This window comes from Bos grunniens, chromosome 1 (assembly GCF_055505025.1).
Source record: "Bos grunniens cultivar Pamir isolate PY7600 chromosome 1, Bosgru_T2T1.0, whole genome shotgun sequence".
NCBI classification, from domain to species: Eukaryota; Metazoa; Chordata; class Mammalia; order Artiodactyla; family Bovidae; genus Bos; species Bos grunniens.
This window is the reverse complement of record NC_141165.1, coordinates 15,246,608-15,266,876: the sequence shown is the minus strand read 5'-3', so window position 1 is coordinate 15,266,876 and position 20,269 is coordinate 15,246,608.

Genomic DNA, 20,269 nt, shown 5'->3' with positions numbered 1-20,269 from the left:
CTGGTGATGAGTGCAAGTAAAGAAGTCTTACAAATGAGCTAAACGTTTTTGTAGCTTATAAAATACAAAATTACAAAACAGAATAGAGTCATGGATGTAAAAAGCAGACTTATGGTTTCTAAGGGGGAAGGTGGGGAGGAATAAATTGGGAGATTGGGGTGAACATATACACACTGCTGCTGCTGCTGCTAAGTCACTTCAGTCGTGTCTGACTCTGTGCAACCCCATAGACGGCAGCCCACCAGGCCCCCCCATCCCTGGGACTCTTCAGGCAAGAGCACTGGAGTGGGTTGCCATTTCCTTCTCCAATGCATGAAAGTGAAAAGTGAAAGTGAAGTCGCTCAGTCGTGTCCAACTCTAGCGACCCCATGGACTGGAGCCTACCAGGCTCCTCTGTCCACGGGATTTTCCAGGCAAAAGTACTGGAGTGGGGTGCCATTGCCTTCTCTGATACACACTATTACATATGAAATAGATAACTTATAAGGACCTACTGGGGCTTCCCTGGTAGCTCAGGTAGTTAGGAATCTTCCTGCAATGCAGGAGACCAAGGTTCAGTCTCTGGGTTGGGAAGATGCCTGGGAGAAGGGAATGACAGCCCACTCCAGTATTCTTGCCTGGGAAATCCCACTGGCAGAGGAGCCTGGCAGGCCATAGTCCATGGGGTCACAGAGAGTCGAACATGACTTAATGACTAAACCTCCACCAAGGACCTATTGTATAGCACAGGGAAATCTACTCAATCCTCTGTAATCACCTATATGGGATAAGAATCTGAAAAAGAGTGGATATATGTAAAGATATGGCTGATTCACCTTGCTATACACCTGAAACTAATACATTTTAAATTGACTATACTTCAGTAGAAATTAATAAAAAATATTGCTGTTGTTTAGTCACTAAGTCGTGTCTGACTCTTTTGTGACCTCATCGATTGTAGCCCACCAGGGTGCTCTGTCCATGGCAAGAATACTGGAGTGGGTTGCCATATTCTTCTTCAGGGGATCTTTCCAACCCAGGGATTGAATCCACATCTCCTGCACTGGCAGACAGATTCTTTAACACTGAGCCACAGGGGAAGCCCAATTAAAAAATACATATGCCCTTTACAACTACTTTTTTGGGGTCCAGAATCCTTTTCAGAATCACATGTTATTTTAGTTTTATGATCATAATGATATTGAGGGAAAATATCTTCACTTTCTTTCAGTTCAGTTCAGTCGCTCAGTCGTGTCCGACTCTTTGTGACCCCATGAATCACAGCACGCCAGGCCTCCCTGTCCATCACCAACTCCCAGAGTTCATTCAGACTCACATCCATCGAGTCAGTGATGCCATCCATCCATCTCATCCTCTGTCGTCCCCTTCTCCTCCTGCCCCCAATCCCTCCCAGCATCAGGGTCTTTTCCAATGAGTCAACTCTTCTCATGAGGTGGCCAAAGTACTGGAGGTTCAGCTTTAGCATCATTCCTTCCAAAGAAATCCCAGGGCTGATCTCCTTCAGAATGGACTGGTTGGATCTCCTTGCAGTCCAAGGGACTCTCAAGTGTTCTCCAACACCACAGTTCAAAAGCATCAATTCTTCAGTAAAGGAAAATGCAAAACTAGAGTCAATGGCATAAATATTGCTTTATTTAAAGACTTGGAATCCACAAATTCTTTCTATAGATAAACAAACATCTAAACCAATCAGCCTGGGCAAACCTCCAGTGACTGACACTGTGGAGCAGGGGTATAAGGCCCAATTTCAGGTGTGTCTACGGTTCATGCCATCCTGACCCTGGCCTGGCCTGGGTCTGGGAGGTAGTGCCTAATTCTCTGCCCTTGAACCTGGTTTGAGACTCTGCTCTTGTGTTAAAAGGCAGATTTCTGACCCCATTCTTCCATCATGAGGTTGATTACAAAGTTCTCCCTAGCCATGAAGGAATGAAAGCTCCCCAGATAAGTTTAAGCCACAAGTCACTGGGTTTCAAAGGGATCAGCCATCTTCCCATAAAGTGAAAGTGAAAAAGTCACTCAGTCGTGTCTGATTCTTTGCGACCCCATCAACTATATCGTCCATGGAATTCTCCAGGCCAGACTATTGGAGTTGGTAATCTATCCCTTCTCCAGCAGATATTCCCGACCCAGGAATCGAACCGGGGTCTCCTTCATTGCAGGTGGACTCTTTACCAACTGAGCCATCAGGGAAGCCCATAAATGAATAATAATTCTCTGTCCAGAGTGATGTCGGTCACCCCAACCTCAAAGTCCTGTCCCTCTATGGGGTGGCATTATCACCGAGGTCCTGAGTGGTTTAAGGGATAAGAGAGGCAACAGTGAGATGGTTCTTGGCCACACTCTTTCAGCCCTAAGCCAGGGCAGGATCGAGACCGGAGTGTCTGAGCACGCCCAGGGCTGGGACCTCCTGCATTCCAGCCTCCAGCAGGAGAGACTGTGAAGTACCACCTGCAAAATTAAGATGTGTTTTTAGCCTGTTTTTTATCTTAAAAAACAAAAACAAAAACAAAAACAACCAAACCTTTGTAATGTTTATTAAATGTTTTACCCAACAGCAAAATGTCCAGGATGCTTCATGGGTGAACAGAGGATACTTACAAGGTAACTAAATCTGGCCCAAGTCACACATTGGATTTCTCCAGGTGGGGTTTTGAGGTGGTCTCACCTTCCTACATGTGCTTTGATAGTGGTAGCAAAAAAAAATGTCCCGTGGCACCTGTCCTCCTTTGCAGGTGAGGAAGCAGGGGCTCACAGCATGCAGGAAGTTTGTCCACGGTGACCCAGTTAGAGCAGGGCAGAGCCAGGTTGTTTCAGAGGCTAACATTTTCAGAGGTCACCGGTACCTCAGAGGCCATCACCTGCAGTATCATCAGGTTTGAGGCCACCAGTTCAGAGGTCACCATCCCAGAGGTGGCCAGGGTACGGCCTGGTACCGGAGGTTGTGGGGATGCTGTGTGAGCCAGAAGCCAGTCATCTGGCGGTGTGTGTGGGCACAGCCTCTGCACCTGGCCGGCTGCGCCTCAGCCCCGATCTGCCAGGCGTGTCCTGCTGCGCTCCCTTTGATGATTAACAGCCAAGAGATCCCCAAACGTCGCTCCCGTGCATCTGCTCTTCTGCCCAAAGCGCCCAGTTCCCTGTTGAGGCAGGATGGGGGTGGAATCAGACGGTATGAGTCTGAATCCTTGTTTTCTGTCTGGAAAGGAGCACCTGAGCACGTTTCCTGTCCACTCCCTCAGCTGTTTCAAGAAATCCACGCACTCGAAAGCGACAACCCTGTGGCCTGCATCTTAACAGCATGATCAGATACACAGAAGGAACCTGGCCAGGCTTTTGCAATTGCTGTCTGTACACCTTCTGAGGGATTAGGGCTTTTGGGAACCAGCACTTTTTTTTTTCCAAATTTTAAAAAATTTATTTTTAATTGGGAGACAATTGCTTTACAATATTGTGTTGGCTTTTGCATACAACAACATGAACCAGCTATAAGTGTACATACATCCTTTCCCCGGAAGCCAGCTTTTCTGTCCTAAGCATTTTATTATGAAAATGTTTAGACATACAGAAAGGTTGGCACAAATTGTGACAGTGAGTACTCTAGATTCTACAATTAACACTTGCTACACTCACCTTCTCACATCTTTAGTATCCATTTCCCTCCATCCTTCAGACTGGGCTGTCTTGTTTTTGACACAAAGTGACTTGCAGATGTGAAAGCTCTGCATCCTGAATACTTCACTGTGGGTAACATTAGAGTCCAACATTTGTTTACAGCTTTTCATTTTTTAAAAATAAAATTTAGATACATTGATATGCACAAATGTTACATGTACAGTCACTGAATCTTGATGAATTGTCAACATTAGTGGCTCCCAAGGATGTCTCTGGCCTCTGAATGTCCTTACGTGATCCAAGTTCACATTGTTTTTCTGCTGCTGTGCTCTCTTCCCAAAGCTCCCTCCCACTCACTGGACAAACCCACTTTCCCCTTTAGGGACTTTCCTGTGAATCAGTGTCTAAGACTGTTGCCCCGGGCAAGGGCTCAGCCTGTCCCAGCACCATGGGGCCAGCCTGCAATCCTCCAGCTCTTAGAACCATACATGGTCTGCAGTCTTCTTGAATACTCGCAGTGTCGGGGAGCTTATTACCACCCTTGAAAGCCATCTACCCTGATCTAAACGTGAGAAGGATAATTCCACGGACAGATGAGCCTGCTGGGCTATAGTCCATGGGGTTGCAAAGAGTCGGACACAACTGATCGACTAACACTTTCACTTTGGGTCTTCCTAGGTGGCACTGTCGGGGAAGAGCCCGCCTGCCAATGCAGTATACATGAGAAACGTGGGTTCAGTCCCTGGGTTGGAAAGATCCCCTAAAAGGAGGGCATGGCAACCCACTCCAGTATTCTTGCCTGGGAAATCCCATGGACAGAGAAGCCTAGAGGGCTACAGTCCATGGGGTTGCAGAGAGTTGGACAAGACTGAAGCAATTTAGCACACCCACAAGCATGAGAAACCTCTTCCTGAGCTAAGCCGAAACCCACCTGGGGATAACCTCCAGCCATCATTTCTTGTCTTACTTTTTGGCTTTCTACCAAATAAATACGTGCTGCTTATCCCTGACAGACGTCCAAACATTTGACATCGGCCACTAGGCCTGCTTTTGATCTTTTCTGAGAGAGCTATTTGCATACGTGGGCACCATACCTGTTCTGCCCGCTCCTGACCCACTTCTAGCGAGCCCAGATTTCATCAATCTTTTCTCTTCTGGCATAGATGTCAATTAACTAGTAGTTGGCCCTGTGTTTCCAGAAGATCTGGATTCCAGCTGGTGTTGGCAGAGACGGGTACAGACCAGGACTGGGTGTCCAGAGTGAAGTGGGGTCAGTATGGCAAGCTGCAGAAGGTGGGCCTAGCCTGGCCATGCCCTTGCCCCACACCATGTGACTGGAGTGGAATGAGTTGCGGGGGCAGGTGTTGTGAGCCTGGGCCAGCAGGAAGGTGCTGAGACTCGGGAATGGAGGGAAGACCCCCAAGAAAGGGTAGATTGAGACTTAAAACCTGCCTCCCAGCCTTGCCCTGGGCATTGCGGAGCCAGCCTGGCACAGATGAATGACTTGGAACTCAGCTGAATAGACGTCTCCTTACTTGGGACCTTCTGTGCAGGGAACACAGGCCACAGGGCCAAGGGGGTGACACCACAGGGAAGGGCCTCTCCTGGTGTCCCCCCACCCTTCGCCTCTGGGGTGTCGGGTCCCTGGGTGGTAGGTGAGTCTCATTCTCCCCACAGAGATGAGGCCCGAAGGCAAAGTCACAGGTGTCTCTGCTGGAACTCCAAGCATATGATGACAAGTCCAAGGCCAGGGCTGGACTCACTAGCCCAGGGCAGTGGGGGTGGCACCACGGGGAACAGAGTGACCATGCAGGAAGATGGCCCTGACCCCCAGGGAATAGCCATCTCTCTGGGAGCTTTTCCCTCCTCCCTGCCTCCTTCTCTCCCATCCAGTCTTCCTTCTTTCCTTCCATTCTTCTAAGAAAGCATCTCCAGGAGAATAAATTGGATGATCACAAGGCCTTTTTATTTCTATTTTATAAAAATTGAGAAAGTTCAGTTCAGTTCAGTTCAGTCATTCAGTCGTGTCCGACTCTTTGCGACCTCATGAATCGCAGCACGCCAGGCCTCCCTGTCCATTACCAACTCCCGGAGATAACTCAGACTCACGTCCATCAAGTCAGTGATGCCAGCCAGCCATCTCATCCTCTGTTGTCCCCTTCTCCTCTTGCCCCCAATCCCTCCCAGCATCAGAGTCTTTTCCAATGAGTCAGCTCTTCGCATGAAGTGGCCAAAGTACTGGAGTTTCAGCTTTAGCATCAGTCCTTCCAAAGAAATCCCAGGACTGATCTCCTTCAGAATGGACTGGTTGGATCTCCTTGCAGTCCAGGGGACTCTCAAGAGTCTTCTCCAACACCATAGTTCAAAAGCATCAATTTTTGGCGCTCAGCCTTCTTCACATCCAACTCAGAAAAGGAGAATTCAAAATTATTGTACATCCCTGTGTTTCAGCTCTGCAGGGCCCAAGGCAAGATGTGGTTGAATCCCTTGGTTGACAGGTGGCCGTGTCTCCGGTTTAAGCCCCTTTGGCCATGCAAGGCCCGACCTAGCCCAGTTGGTCCTGCCTCCCACCCCCCATCCCCCACCACCACTCCCCGGCCATGCTCCCTTTCTTGGGCGCTTAGTGAACTACAATGTTCTTCCCTTGGCTCATTGGCTGGGGGAGAGGAGATTCCTCAGCCTGGAAGCAGAGTCCAAGCTCGGTTTCAGAATTCCTCACTGTATCCTCTGTTCCCACCACTGCCTGCTCAACAGTTTCCTTGTCTAATTTTCTCAAAATAGTTTGGGAAATCCTGAGGGCAAACCACTTAAAAACTTTGCACTAGTTCTGTGTCCAGAGGCCTTAGTTACTGTGTGCAAACATATCTCAGCAGGAGAGCCATCCCCTTCCTGTGGTTTGCCTCCGAGCAAGCATTAACACACGCTTCTACCTTAAGACATCTGTGGATACGGGGCAAAGACTTAGGGGTGGGACCTGCCTGAGACCTGTGGGTTGCCTAATCCCTTTCCATTGTAATAGTGTCCTGGGGCTGTTGCAACAAATTACCACAATGTCTGTGGCTTAAAACAACAGAAATTTATGGTCGGAATTGTGGAGGCTGTCCACAGGGCCGTGCTCCCTCAGCCGGCTCCTGGGATGAACTGCTGCCTCTTCCAACTCTTGAAATTTCCCTATCCGTGGTGTCTGTCCTTCTGACCTGGGCCTGGAGATGGATCACTCCAGTCTCTGCTCCTCTGGATGTCCTCTTAGAAGGACAGGCTCATTCCATTCAGGGCCCACCCAGATCCAGGGTGATCTCACTCTCTGTCTTTACCTTAATTACGTCTGCCAAGGCCCTACTTCTAAGAGTCACATTCTGAGGTTCTGAGTGGACACCACTTTTTGGGGGGTGAGAAGGGCTGGATAGCATCACGGACTCAATGGACATGAATCTGAGCAAACCCTGTGAGATTGTAGAGGACAGAGGAGCCCGGCGTGCTGCAGTCCTAGGGTCACAGTCGACAGGACTTACTGACTGAATGACAACAATGAACACTGTTCAGCCCACTACATTTAATACCCTTGCCTCTTTTCCTTCTCAGATGCCCTTTCTTCCTTCTTCTAATCAAAATTCTTTTTATTTTTTAAATTTAATTTTTTGGAGTATGGCTGCTTTACAACGTTGTGTTAGTTTCTGTACAGCAAAGTGAATCAGCCGCATATACACACATATCCCCTCTTTTTTTGGATTTCCTTCCTGCTTGGGTCACCACAGGGCACTGAGTAGGGTCAGGTGCCCTTTCTTTTTCCTTCCAGCGCTGCTGAGATCTGTAAGACGGTTGCCCCCAAACACTGCGTGTATCATTTCTCCCAAACTCTTCAGCAAATTCCCTGGGTGTTGTGCTGGAAACGCTGTGTGCCCGGTTTCCTTCTGGGATGGAAAACTGTTCTCCACGGCCCCGCCAGTCAGTGAGACATTCCAGTCCAGTCTTTCCATTTGGGCTTTCTCATCTGTCTGTCTTTTATTTACACAAGCCCCAAACCACCGAACGCTGCGTGGTAAACACTCATTCATTTACTCTGCAAATGCTGGGCTTGGAGTCCCAGGCCCTCCCTCTCCTGGGGAAGCCTAGGCAAAGCACTGGGATGCCAGGGGACTTTCTTCACATACTTTGAGGTTTTCTGAAACGGTATGTTTTTCCTAACATCACTTCCAATGTATTTCTTAACCAAAAAAAACAAAAAAACGTCCTAAGCTTCGGAAAATGGAAAAGGGTTTACTCATCTCATCTGGAAGGAAGCTCACAGTTTTAAGAACCCATCACCAAACCCTCAGGTGATTGTGATGGCCTGGCTGTCCAGCACCCCAGAAAGCATTGTTCAGCAGAGATTTCTGTGTTATACCGGGAATCTTCCAGGTTCAAATACTGGCCAAGATTTTCCAGAGGGTCTTCCTTGTCCTATTGTGTGATACTCTTTTTGAGTCTTTTCTTGGTTAATGATTTGTAATGCGGTCCTGTTTAGAGGTACCTGGATTATCACCCTGCTTATTTAACTTCTATGCAGAGAACATCTTGCAAAATGCCGGGGTGGATGAATCCCAAGCTGAGATCAAGATTGCTGGGAGAAATAGCAACAATCTCAGATGTGCAGATGGTACCACTCTGGTGGTAGAAAGCAAAGAGGAACTAAAGAGCCTCTTGATGACAGTGAAAGAAGAGAGTGAAAAAGCTGGCTTGAAATTCAACATTCAAAAAACTAAGATCGTGGCATCTAGTCCCATCACTTCATGGCAAATAGAAGAGGGAAAAAGTGGAAGCAATGACAGATTTTGTTTTCTTAGGTTCCAAAATCGCTACAGATTGTGATTACAACCATGAAATTAAAAGATGCTTGCTCCTTGGAAGAAAAGCTATGACAAATCTAGATAGCATATTAAAAAGCAGAGACATTACTTTGCCAACACTGGTCCATAAAGTCAAAGCTATGGTTTTTCCAGTAGTCATGTATGGATGTGGGAGTTGGACCATAAAGAAGGTTGAGAATCAAAGAACTGACGCCTGGGAATTGAGGTACTGGAGAAGACTCCTGAGAGTCCCTTGGACTGCAAAGAGATCAAATCAGTCAACCCTAAAGGAAATCAACCCTGAATGTTCATTGGAGGGACTGATGCTGAAGCTAAAGCTCCAATAGTTTGGCCATCTGGTGCAAACAGCCTACTCATTGGAAAAGACCCTGATGCTGGGAAAAACTGAAGGCAAAAGCAGAAGGGGGCGATAGAGGATGAGTTAGTTAGATAGCATCACTGACTCAATGGACATGAGTTTGAGCAAACTCCGAGAGATAGTGGAGGACCAAGAAGCCTCACATGCTACTGTCAATAGGGGTCACAAGGAGTTGGACACAAGTTAGTGATTGCATATTAAATTTCAATTAATATAAAATTCAGATGTATTTCCAAGACCACATGCACTATTGGGCGTCAGTTTCTCTCCTGGGAATGTCTTCATCTCACTCTTGGATACCTACTTTAGGAAGTAGATGAAGAAACCTGCCAAAAATTACGTTTCCCCATTTTCAGTCTCTAAGGGGAAAGGAGGCCCAACCGGTCTAATCACAAGAAGGAAGCATTTTCCTGAAGAGCTGAACACCAGTGTGGTCTTGGTTACTTGGGGATGCAAGTCTGTGGTTCTGTTAGGGTATGTTTACCCCAAAACAAGGTGCCCTCAGGGCAGAGGGTGGGGAAGCCAGCCATGGGGACCTCTCTTCCATGTGCTTGTCTTGGTGATCCTCTAATGTGCGTGTGGGCCGACCCAAAGCCATTCATGCAATAAGCACTTATTGAGCACCTCCTGTATGCCAGGCACTGGGCTAGGTACTAGGAGGAGGTGGTCTTAGCTATGATTCCTCCTGTTGAGTTGCCCATCATCCATCAGGGGAAGACACATTTATTGCCATGGCTACAGGGGGCCAAGGGGTCAAAAACATCAGAAGAAAAAGAGATGGGAGAGGGCAAGGACAGGAGGTTGAAAGGAGGAATTAGTATTTGAGCAGGTGCTGATCAGACCCATATTTGTTTCCCTGTTGGGCCAACTCTGATCTGATGGGCCTGGGGTCCTTCCTGAGCATCGGCCCCTTAGGCTGAGCTCTAACTGTGATGCCTGACCTTGGCTTCTGATCCCAGGCTGACTTGGACCTTGGACCATTTCCTCCTGCTCAGCTTTGCCTCTGTCTGTGCCCTGGTCCTGTGGTCTGTTCAGGGGCCCTCCTGGTCTTGAGATGACCCTGAGCACTGTCCTTCTGGGATCAGGAGTTTCTGACCCATGACCAGCTCTGCCACTCCAGTGGATCTCCCTGAAGCTGGCTGGCTCACCCCTGCCCTGGTTCACTGTTTGTGGTACCTATGTACCCGTGATCCACACTGTGGGTCAGCCCACAACTGACATGGCCCTGGCTGAGTGCCTCTCAACCCCACACCACGAGTGAGAGCAGCTCCCCCAGCACCACCAGCTTCCATGGGGTCCCTTGCTGCCTGTGTATCTGTCCCTGATCACCAGTAGCAAGGAGTCTACGTGTCCAGTGGGACCCACACATGGACATGACATTGCACAGCCTTTTCCTACACAAGGTCATCTCATGGTCACTCTCGTTTTCTGTCTTCACGAGGGGGAAGCTGTGATGAAGCAATGGTCACATGCAAGGGTCTCCAGCTCATCAGACCACCCGTGAGGAGGTGCATTGTCCCTGTCTGCAGACAAGGCTGTGCCCAGGTGCCTTCCAAGGCTTCTCAGAAAGCCATGAGGACCGGGCAATGGAGCCGGATCCTTGAGGCCAAAGGCCCGGGGCAGGCTCCTCATCCTCTTCTGCCCGGTGGTCCGTGGGTCCCTCTTGCTCTGTATCCTGTTTCCTGGAGCTGAGTTCCTATTCACCCCCAGCTGAAGTCGCCCTCTTGGGAAGTGAGCCTTGCCCTGTGCTGTAATCTCAGACGTGGAGTCTGGAGGCGTGGAGGTAGGGCTCCTGGATGTGACCTGGTGGGGAGGATGGGGTGGGGTGGGGGAGCCCCAGCGGCCTCGGCAGGTTCAATAGCACTAGATTTTCCTCATCACAGTGCTCTGGACACTGCATTCTGGGGCTTAACAGCCCTCATTATCTGACCCACATACCTCCTGCTGAAACTAACCTCGACCTCCTGTGACTCGGCCCTGAGTGACCTGGAGGCCGCGTCATGCATCTCCTGGAGGCCGGCACCTTGCTCCTGGGTGGAGGTGACCCAGCAATGCGTTCCCTGGCTCTCTGCCTCGGTGCCCGCTTCAAGAGAGGCTCGGCTTTCAGATGCCATGTTGTTCTCAGCTGTTGCTGGAAGGATGCCATTTTGTGAGGGCTGGGGCGGTGTCTGGCCTCTCTGAGCCTCGGGCCCTCCCCTTCATCAGTTCCTTAGAGGAGCTGAGCTCCTGGCCCAAGGCCTTTGCAGCCAGTGCCTCCCCCTCCAGGTGCAGCTCTCACCCCAGGGCAGAAATAGCTGTGAAATGTTCACTTCAGTTTTAGTCTTCTCCAGCTTCTTGGAGAGTCTTCTCTGTGCTTCTTGGTGCAACGGTAAAGAACCCACCTGCCAATGCAGGAGACATGAGATGTGGGTTTTATCCCTGGGTTGGGAAGATCCCTTGGAGAAGGAAATGGCAACCCACTCCAGTGTTCTTGCCTGCAGAATCCCATGGACAGAGGAGCCTGGTGGGCTACAGTCCATGGGGTTGCAAAGAGTCAGACATGACATGGGGACTAAGCAGCAACAACAAAGTCCACTCTGTAATGGATTTCTAGGCCCACCCTAACAAGCACCACAAACTGGGGGTCTGAAAACTATAGAAACGTGTTCTTTCATAGCCTAACCGGAAGTCCAAACTTGAGGTGTTCGCAGGGCTGTGCCCCCTTGGTGGTGGCAGGCAGTCCCCAGCACCCTTTGACTGGCAGCTGACCCCACCTCTGGCTCTGTCATCTCCCGGCTTCTGTAAGTCTGTATCTAAACTTCCCTCTTGGGAGGAAAACAAGCTCATTGGATTTAGCCAAGACAACCTCACTGTAACTAAATTACAGCTGCAGAGACCTTATTTCCCATGTACTGGGGGTATGGTTTGAATATATTTTTGGGGGAGGGGGACATGATTTAACCCATAGCAGCCCAGACTGTTGAGTCCCCAGGTGGCCCCAGAATGCATTCAGCGATGTCTATGGGATAAATAGACAGACAGATAAGGAGCTGACTGAAAACATGTTGTGGATGAAAAGGTTGGACATCTCAGAGGAGTCTGATGTGCGCTAGTGAGCTCTCCGTAGTCTCCTTTCTTATACCTTTGATTCTTTCTGACTTGAATCCTCTGTGTCAAGGTTTCCCTTCTCCCTCCTCCTTTCTCACTTCCTGTTTCCTGCCCCTCCTCCGAGCTGTTTCAGAATGAAGCCGTCAGAGCTGGATGTTCTCCTGGGCTCTGGCCCACATCCATCGGTCCCCAAAAGCTTCTCCTGTCACCTTGGAAACGAGAGCACGCTAGGCTGTGATGTGGACCCCCTTCCCCCCTCGGAGGCCGGGCAGCACCTCTGTGTCCTCCTGTTTCCACTTGTCTGCCGGCAAAATCCCACCCAGGGTGCCTCAAGAGCCCAGCTCGGGCTGTGATCTTGGGAACTTGCTCTGCCACCAGGAGGCATGGGCCTTATCTCTGACCCAATCTCAGAAAACCAGGAAGATCCACAGTGCTGAGTGGTCACTATCATTAACACTGCTTCTGGCACTTAGTCAGCAGGGGCCACAGACTGTGTGACTCCAACAGTACACATTAACTCTCTCACAGTTCCTGAGGCTGGACGTCCACCATCAAGGTCCAGCAGGGTAGGTGGACCTTGCTGGTGAGGACTCTTCTCAGCTTGCAGACAGGTGCCTTCTTGCTGTGTCCTCACGTGGCTGAGACAGAAAGAGAGAGAGAGAGGGTTCTGGAGTTTCCTCTGATAAGGGCACGAATCCTATCAGATCAGCCCCCGCTCTTTTGACCTCATTTGTGGAAGAAAAGCTATGACAAACCTCAGTTCAGTTCAGTTCAGTTCAGTCGCTCAGTCATGTCCGACTCTTTGCGATCGCATGAACTGCAGCACGCCGGGCCTCCCTGTCCATCACCAACTCCCAGAGCCCACCTAAACCCATGTCCATTGAGTTGGCGATGCCATCCAACCATGTCATCCTCTGTCAGCCTCTTCTCCTGCCCTCAATCTTTCCCAGCATCAGGGTCTTTTCCAGTGAGTCAGCTCTTCGCATCAGGTGGCCAAAGTGTTGGGAGTTTCAAGTTTCAGCATCAGTCTTTCCAATGAACACCCAGGACTGATCTCCTTTAGGATGGACTGGTTGGATTTCCTTGCAGTCCAAGGGACTCTCAAGAGTCTTCTCCAACACCATAGTTCAAAAGCATCAGTTCTTCAGTTCTCAGCTTTCTTTATAGTCCAACACTCACATCCATACATGACTACTGGAAAAACCATAGTCTTGACTAGATGGACCTTTGTTGGCAAAGTAATGTCACTGCTTTTTAATATGATGTCTGCTGCTGCTGCTGCTAAGTCTTGGTTATAGCTTTCCTTCCAAGGAGTAAGCCTCTTTTTATTTCATGGCTGCAGTCACAATCCTAAGTGATTTTGGAGCCCCCCTCCCCCAAAGAAAGTCTGCCACTGTTTCTCCATCTATTTGCCATGAAGTGATGGGACCAGATGCCATGATCTTTGCTTTCTGAATGTTGAGCTTTAAGCCAACTTTTTCACTCTCCTCTTTCACTTGCATCAAGAGGCTCTTTAGTTCTTCTTCACTTTCTGCCATAAGGGTGGTGTCATCTGCATATCTGAGGTTATTGATATTTTCCCCAGCAATCTTGATTCCAGCTTGTGCTTCATCCAGCCCAGCATTTCTCATGATGTACTCTGCATATAAATTAAATAAGCAGGGTGACAATATACAGCCTTGACATACTCCTTTTCCTATTTGGAACCAGTCTGTTGTTCCGTGTCCAGTTCTGATTGTTGCTTCGTGACCTGCATACAGATTTCTTAAGAGGCAGGTCAGGTGGCCTGGTATTCCCATCTCTTCCAGAATTTTCCATGGTTAATTGTGATCCATACAGTCGAAGGCTTTGGCATAGTCAATAAACCAGAAATAGATGTTTTTCTGGAACTCTCTTGCTTTTTTGATGATCCAGCAGCTGTTGGCAATTTGATCTCTGGTTCCTCTGCCTTTTCTAAAACCAGCTTGAATATCTGGACGTTCATGGTTTACATACTGCTGAAGCCTGGCTTGGAGAATTTTGAGCAGTACTTTACTAGCGTGTGAGATGAGTGCAACTGTGTGGTAGTTTGAGCATTCTTTGGCATTGCCTTTCTTAGGGGTGGGAATGAAAATTGATGTTTTCCAGTCCTGTGGCCACTGCTGACTTTTCACAGCATATTAAAAAGCAGAGACATCACTTTGCTGACAAAGGTCATTATAGTCAAATCTATGGACCATACAGTTAGAGCAATGTACAGATGTGAGTGTTGGACCATAAAGAAGGCTGAGTGCTAAGGAACTGGTGCTTTTGAACTGCAATCCTGGAGAAGACTCTTGAGAACCCCTTGGACTGCAAAGAGATCAAACCAGTCAATCCTAAAGGAAATCAACCCTGAATATTCACGGGAAGGACTGATGCTGAAGCTGAAGCTCCAATACTTTGGCCACCTGATGCGAAGAGCTGACTCATTGGAAAAGACCCTGATGCTAGGAAAGATTGAAGGCAGGAGGAGAAGGGGACGACAGAGGATGAGATGGTTGGATGGCATCACGGACTCAGTGGACATGAGTTTGAGTAGCTTTTGGGAGATAGTGAAGGACAGGGAAGCCTGGCATGCTGCAGTCCATGGGGTTGCAAAGAATTGGGCATGACTTAGTGACTGAACAACAACAAACCTTAATTAATCCCTTACTCCAAATACAGCCACAATGGGATGAAAGATTGTATCTATGAATTTTGAGGAGACAAACATTCAGTCCACAATGTACTTGCCAATTCTTTCAACACAAATCTATTTTCTTGTGAAGCACATAAGGACTGCTGCCAGGTACTACTGGTTGAAGCCATGACGGGCACAGAGACAGAGCTGGGGTCTGGATTGGGGCCCTGGGCACCCAGTGCTGGGTGCTGGGTGTTCTGGCACCACCCCTGGCTCTGCTAAGGCCCCAGTGTTGACCCCCAGGACTATGCAGAGGGATAAAGCCTCAGGACAAAACAGCACTCACTGTAAACTGCCTACTGTGGGCAGTACGAGAAACAGTGTGAGAGAATCTCTAAGTGAGAGTGAGTGGAGGTTTGCAGAGAAGCCAGGCAGGGCCAGCGCCAAGCGGGAGCAGCTGAGGGTGGGCCACTTGTGAGTCGCCTCTGCAGGGGAATCACCCAGACGTGGCTGAGACAACACAGCCAAACCCCAAGCATACCTCCCTCCACCAGAGGATGGAAAAGGTGCTTTCCTAGTGGGACGAAGGTGTTATAGACCCATTCAATCAAAGGGAGAGACCTTCCAGGGCATGGCTGGCAGTGCAGGGCCGTGGGCTGAGCGGTGAACGGGAAATGCCCAGGGTGATGACTTCTCAGTCATCTCTGGAGACACCTCCTGAAGGCCTTCTCCCAGCTCTGCAGGCTGCAGAAAGCCCCCCACACCTGGAAGCCATGGAACCCGGCTGGGTTATTTTAGGTTGATGCCTACATTTCCTGAAAGGATGAATATGCAAGTCACCTCCAGACCCCACGATCTTCAAATGTTTCTCAGTGTTCACCACAAATAAACTCTGCTGGAAGTGGGCCGACTTGTGGAGTGAAGAGGGGAGGTGGGCAGAGGGCGGGGGTGATGGGAAGCGCACCACCACCCGGGGGCCCGGCGAAAGCTGGCTGAGACCACCTCTGGCCAGTGCGGTGCGTGAGTGTCCTGGGGCGACTGCAGAGCAGCCCGGCAGGCAGGGCCCCCGAAACAACGGAACCTCAGTCTCTGACAATCCTGGAGGCCGGAAGTCTGGAACCAAGGAGTCAGCAGTGTGGTTCCTTCTCAAAGCTCCTTCCTCACCTCTTCCAGTTTCTGGTGTCCCTCAGCTGCGGACGCATCACTCCTGTCTCTGTCTTGGTTACGTATGCAAGACTCTATTTCCAGATAAAGGCACGTCCACAGAGACCAGGAGTTAGGACCTGGAGATATCTTTTGGGAGGGCCGCTCTTCAGCGGGGACACGGGGACACCTTGTCCAAGGGCATCTCACTTCTGTCTCTTCGTTGGCGAACTGCCCTGGGTCTGGATTGGACAAGGGGTTGTCCACCTTGCTGTCTCCCTGAAACCACCCTCCTCGATATGCCTTAAAGGAAGAGGATCCTTAATCAATGAGGTCCCACTGCACAGCACAGGGAACTCTGCTCAATGTTATGTGGGAGTCAGGATGTGGGGCGTTTGGGGGAGAATGGACACATGTATACATATGGCTGAGTCCCTTTGCTGTTCACAACATCGTTAACTGGCTACACTCCAGTATGAAATAAAATGTTTTAAAAAAGGGAAAGAAGTAACTGCTCCTCCCCGAGAGGGTCTAAGCCATTTCCTGGGCTGGGGATGGGGAGAGGGAACTGGTGTTTCTTAACAAGATTCCCAGTAGTTGACAAACTCATCCTGGTTTTCATGGGGCTTTCCTGGGGTTTGTAGTGAAAGTCCCACATCCTGAGAAATGCCTCAGCCTTGGCAAACCAGGAAGGTTTGTTATCCCATCCTTAGGGCAGGCAGGAGTGAAAACCTCCAGCTGGACACCCTGGGGTGGGCCCTCTGGCTGGGAGGAAGGGCAGTGAGGCAGCCACCAGGAGTGTCACCCCACGTTCCACTGGCTTGCCCCTTCCCTCTGCCCCAGAGCAGGTGGTGTAGCCTCCAGGCACCACAGGTAGAGTCGGATGTCCATCCAGAGGCAGCGCAGCTGGAGCAGAGCTTGCCTTGGGCATGGGCCCTGTTCCCAGGCCACTCTTCTCCTGCACCTCACTTCCTTGTATCTGGGCCCCTTCTGTGCATCTGTCTCTGTGTGTGTGTCTCTCTGTGTCTGAGTGTTTGTGTGTCTGTGTGTGTCTCTGTGTGTGTCTGTGTGTGTCTCTGTGTCTGTGTGTGTGTGTCTCTCTCTCTGTGTGCCTGTATGTCTGTGTGTGTGACTGTGTATTTTTGTGTCTGTGTGTGTGTCTCTCTCTGTGTGTGCCTGTATGTCTGTGTATGTGTCTCTGTTTGTGTGTGTGACTGTGTATTTGTGTGTCTGTGTGTGTCTCTCTTTCTCTGTGTGCCTGTATGTTCGTGTGTGTGTCTCTGTTTGTCTGTGTGTGTGACTGTGTGTTTGTGTCTCTGTGTGTGTGTCTCTGTGTGTGTGTGTCTCTCTCTGTGTGTGCCTGTATGTCTGTGTCTCTGTCTCTGTCTGTGTGTGTGACTGTGTATTTGTGTGTCTGTGTGTGTCTCTCTCTCTGTGTGTGCCTGTATGTTCGTGTGTGTGTCTCTGTGTGTCTCTGTGTGTGTGTCTCTGTGTGTGTGTGTCTCTCTCTGTGTGTGCCTGTATGTCTGTGTCTGTGTCTCTGTCTGTGACTGTGTGTTTGTGTGTCTGTGTGTGTGTCTCTGTGTGTGTGTGTCTCTCTCTGTGTGTGCCTGTATGTTCATGTGTGTGTCTCTGTGTGTCTGTGTGTGTGTCTGTGTGTCTCTCTGTGTGTCTGTATGTGTTTGTGGAGGAGGAGAGATGAGTGTGTGGGGAGGGACCATAAGAGCAACCACACTGAAAATGAAGATGCTCTGAGAACCCTCCAGAAGAGATGTCAGCCATCATGGGGCAGGCTGATGTGGTTTTGCCATCTGGTTGCAAGGAGGACCAGAACCCCTGTGGGTAATGGCTTCAGAGTGGAGGTCAGCTTTGATGCCCGTCGAGAGGAATTTTCCAGCAGAACCACTCCCCACGGGACGGGCTGCTCCCCACAGGGCTGTGTCCTCAGGGATTTAGAAGGGTTGGTGGGTGTGCTCAAGCTTCTGTGTGCTCCTGCGGGACTTCAGCCCCTTGGGCCCCTGTACAGCCTGAGAAGTTTGGGGTGAGGCTGGGGGCTCCTGCACTTCCAACAAGCCCATCCGCATGATTCTGATGTGGAGGCCCTCACTGTGCCCTGGAAAACATGGCTCTAAGTGACCGGGGTGGCAGAGAGTGGCCTGGAGTGGGTCAGGTGCCAAGCCAGGATCCTAGGAGGTCTTTGAAATCCGACGTTTTCCCATCTTGATGAAGCTCCTTTTCAGCTGTCCGTCCGTCAGGGCTAGTGTCCAGTGGACTTTGTCCATTCAGGACTTTGCCCATCATGGCTAGTGTGCCTGGAAATGACCCTTTAGAGACGGGGGCACCTCCCCATCTCCAGCACCAACCTCACCAATGGACACCAAGCAGAGCTGTCTCCAGACCCCACGCCGTCCCCAGGCCCAAGTGCAGCTCCCACCCTTGGTCCCCACCTCTGCCACCCACACCCCTTCTGTGCATCCTGCCCCTTCCTGGGTCAGATAGAGCAGGAAGGCACCTGGTACCCCATGGCCCCACCTGCCCGCCCTTCCTGGTGGACAGTGGCCACTTGGGCTGTGTGTGGAGCAGGATTCTAGGAAGGAGGCTGTGAGTAAAGCCGCCCGTGCTCTCTCCACCCCAGATGACATCTGGAGCCCATAATGGCCCTGCACACACACGCACACATGATGCCACATCCCAGGTTGACACTGGGCACGTATGCATTCTGGAGTGCAGGGTAACGGCAGGTGTGATTCTGTAGTGGAGTCAGCGGAACCTTGCTCTTAGGACCACAGAACTCAGAACCGGAGATGAGAAAGGCCCTCTGGAGGTCACCTAACTCAACCCCTCCTCCTCCAGAAGGCTCAGCCGAGGCTCTGTCACCAATGGCAGCGGGCACCGCTCCGCCCTTGAAGATGTGTGTTCTAGGGTCGGGGAACTCATCCTCATCCTGCATGTTTGTATGTGTGAGAGAGTGCAAGGGTGTGTGTCTGCACATACGGGCACACATATGAGCTTGTGAGTGTGCAAGCATGCTTGTGCAGTGTGCCTGCAAGCACTGTGAGATTGCACACATACACATGTGTGTGCCAGCATGCATGTGTGCTTACAGACACACACACATGTGGGTGTGAATGTGGACATGTGTGGGTGAGCCTGCATGTGTGACAGTGAGTGTGTGTGAGTGTGTGTGTGTCATAGGTGACTGTGAACGTGCCTACATGTGTGGATACCTGTAGTGTGAGTGTGGACGAGTGTGTGTGCAGGTCCTTGGATCCAGCCTGCACCCTGCGGGCTTCCCCCAGTCCCCTAGTTCTTGGACACAGCATCGGCAGGATGCTGGATTTATACACCAGGAGGGGCACCTGGGGGCCCTTTTCTGGTTAAATTGGTGGCCAGATGCACCCAGATGTGACGTCCTGGAGGGCCATCCCTCGCACTGCTTACAGGGCATGGTTCTTTCTCCTCAACGTGTTTACAGGGGAAAGTCAAATGTGGGAAATCCCTGTGGCATCAGGCAGAAAAGCACACAGGAGGGAAACACCATGCTGTGGATGAACCAGAAACACACAGCCTACACGCTTACCCTGCCTGTGCCCGGAGGATGCGAATGCAGGGCGAGAGCGGACAGAGCTAGGCCAGGCTGCCAAGACTGAGGGATTTTTTTAATCCCATGGTTTTGATATGAAGAGAAAGCATACTGTGACAATATTTCATGGACAATTTCTGGTTAGCAGGAAGTGCTCAGCAGACAAAATGTCTTGATTTTGCTCCCCTCTCTTGAGTCTGAGGCTGGGTTCTCTCCTGGTTGAACTACGTCCAGACAGGGGTGGAGCGTGAAGAACGTGGGCTTCAGAACTGAATCCCCCTTGCCAAGGGCCTCTTGGACCCTCAGTCTGTTTATCTGTACAAGGAAGATAAGGGACCTACTTCATAGGGTGGTTCTGAAGATGAGAAAAAGTGGTGCCCGAGGCCAATTTCCAGTTTCAAAATACAAGATTATCCTTGATTCCACCTCATCTTTTAGGGAAGTGCTCATATCTTACAGCATCAAACGTTCTGAGGGGTGATGGAATACTGGAATACAGATTCAACTCATATTTTAAATGTTCATATTTAGCTTCATTTTAATACTTTTCCTATTGGTGGCTCAGCTGGTAAAGAATCTGCATGCAACTCTGAAGATCCAGGTTCAATCCCTGGGTCAGGAAGATCCCCTGGAGAAGGGAATGGCAACCCACTCCAGTATTCTTGCCTGGAGAATTCCATGGAGAGAGGACCCTGGCAGTCCATGGGGTTGCAAGAGTCAGGCATGACTGAGCGACTAACACACATACACAGATTTATTCTGTCAGTGCTAATTGAACTTTATTCTCTTGCATGTTCTATTACAACTTTAGCATGCATTCTTTTATTGACACTTTTTAAAATTTTTATTTTTTTATTTTATTTATTTTTTTGGATTTTATTTTATTATTTAACTTTACAATATTGTATTGGTTTTGCCATATATCAACATGAATCCGCCACAGGTATATACATGTTCCCCATCCTGAACCCTCCTCCCTTCTCCCTCCCCGTACCATCCCT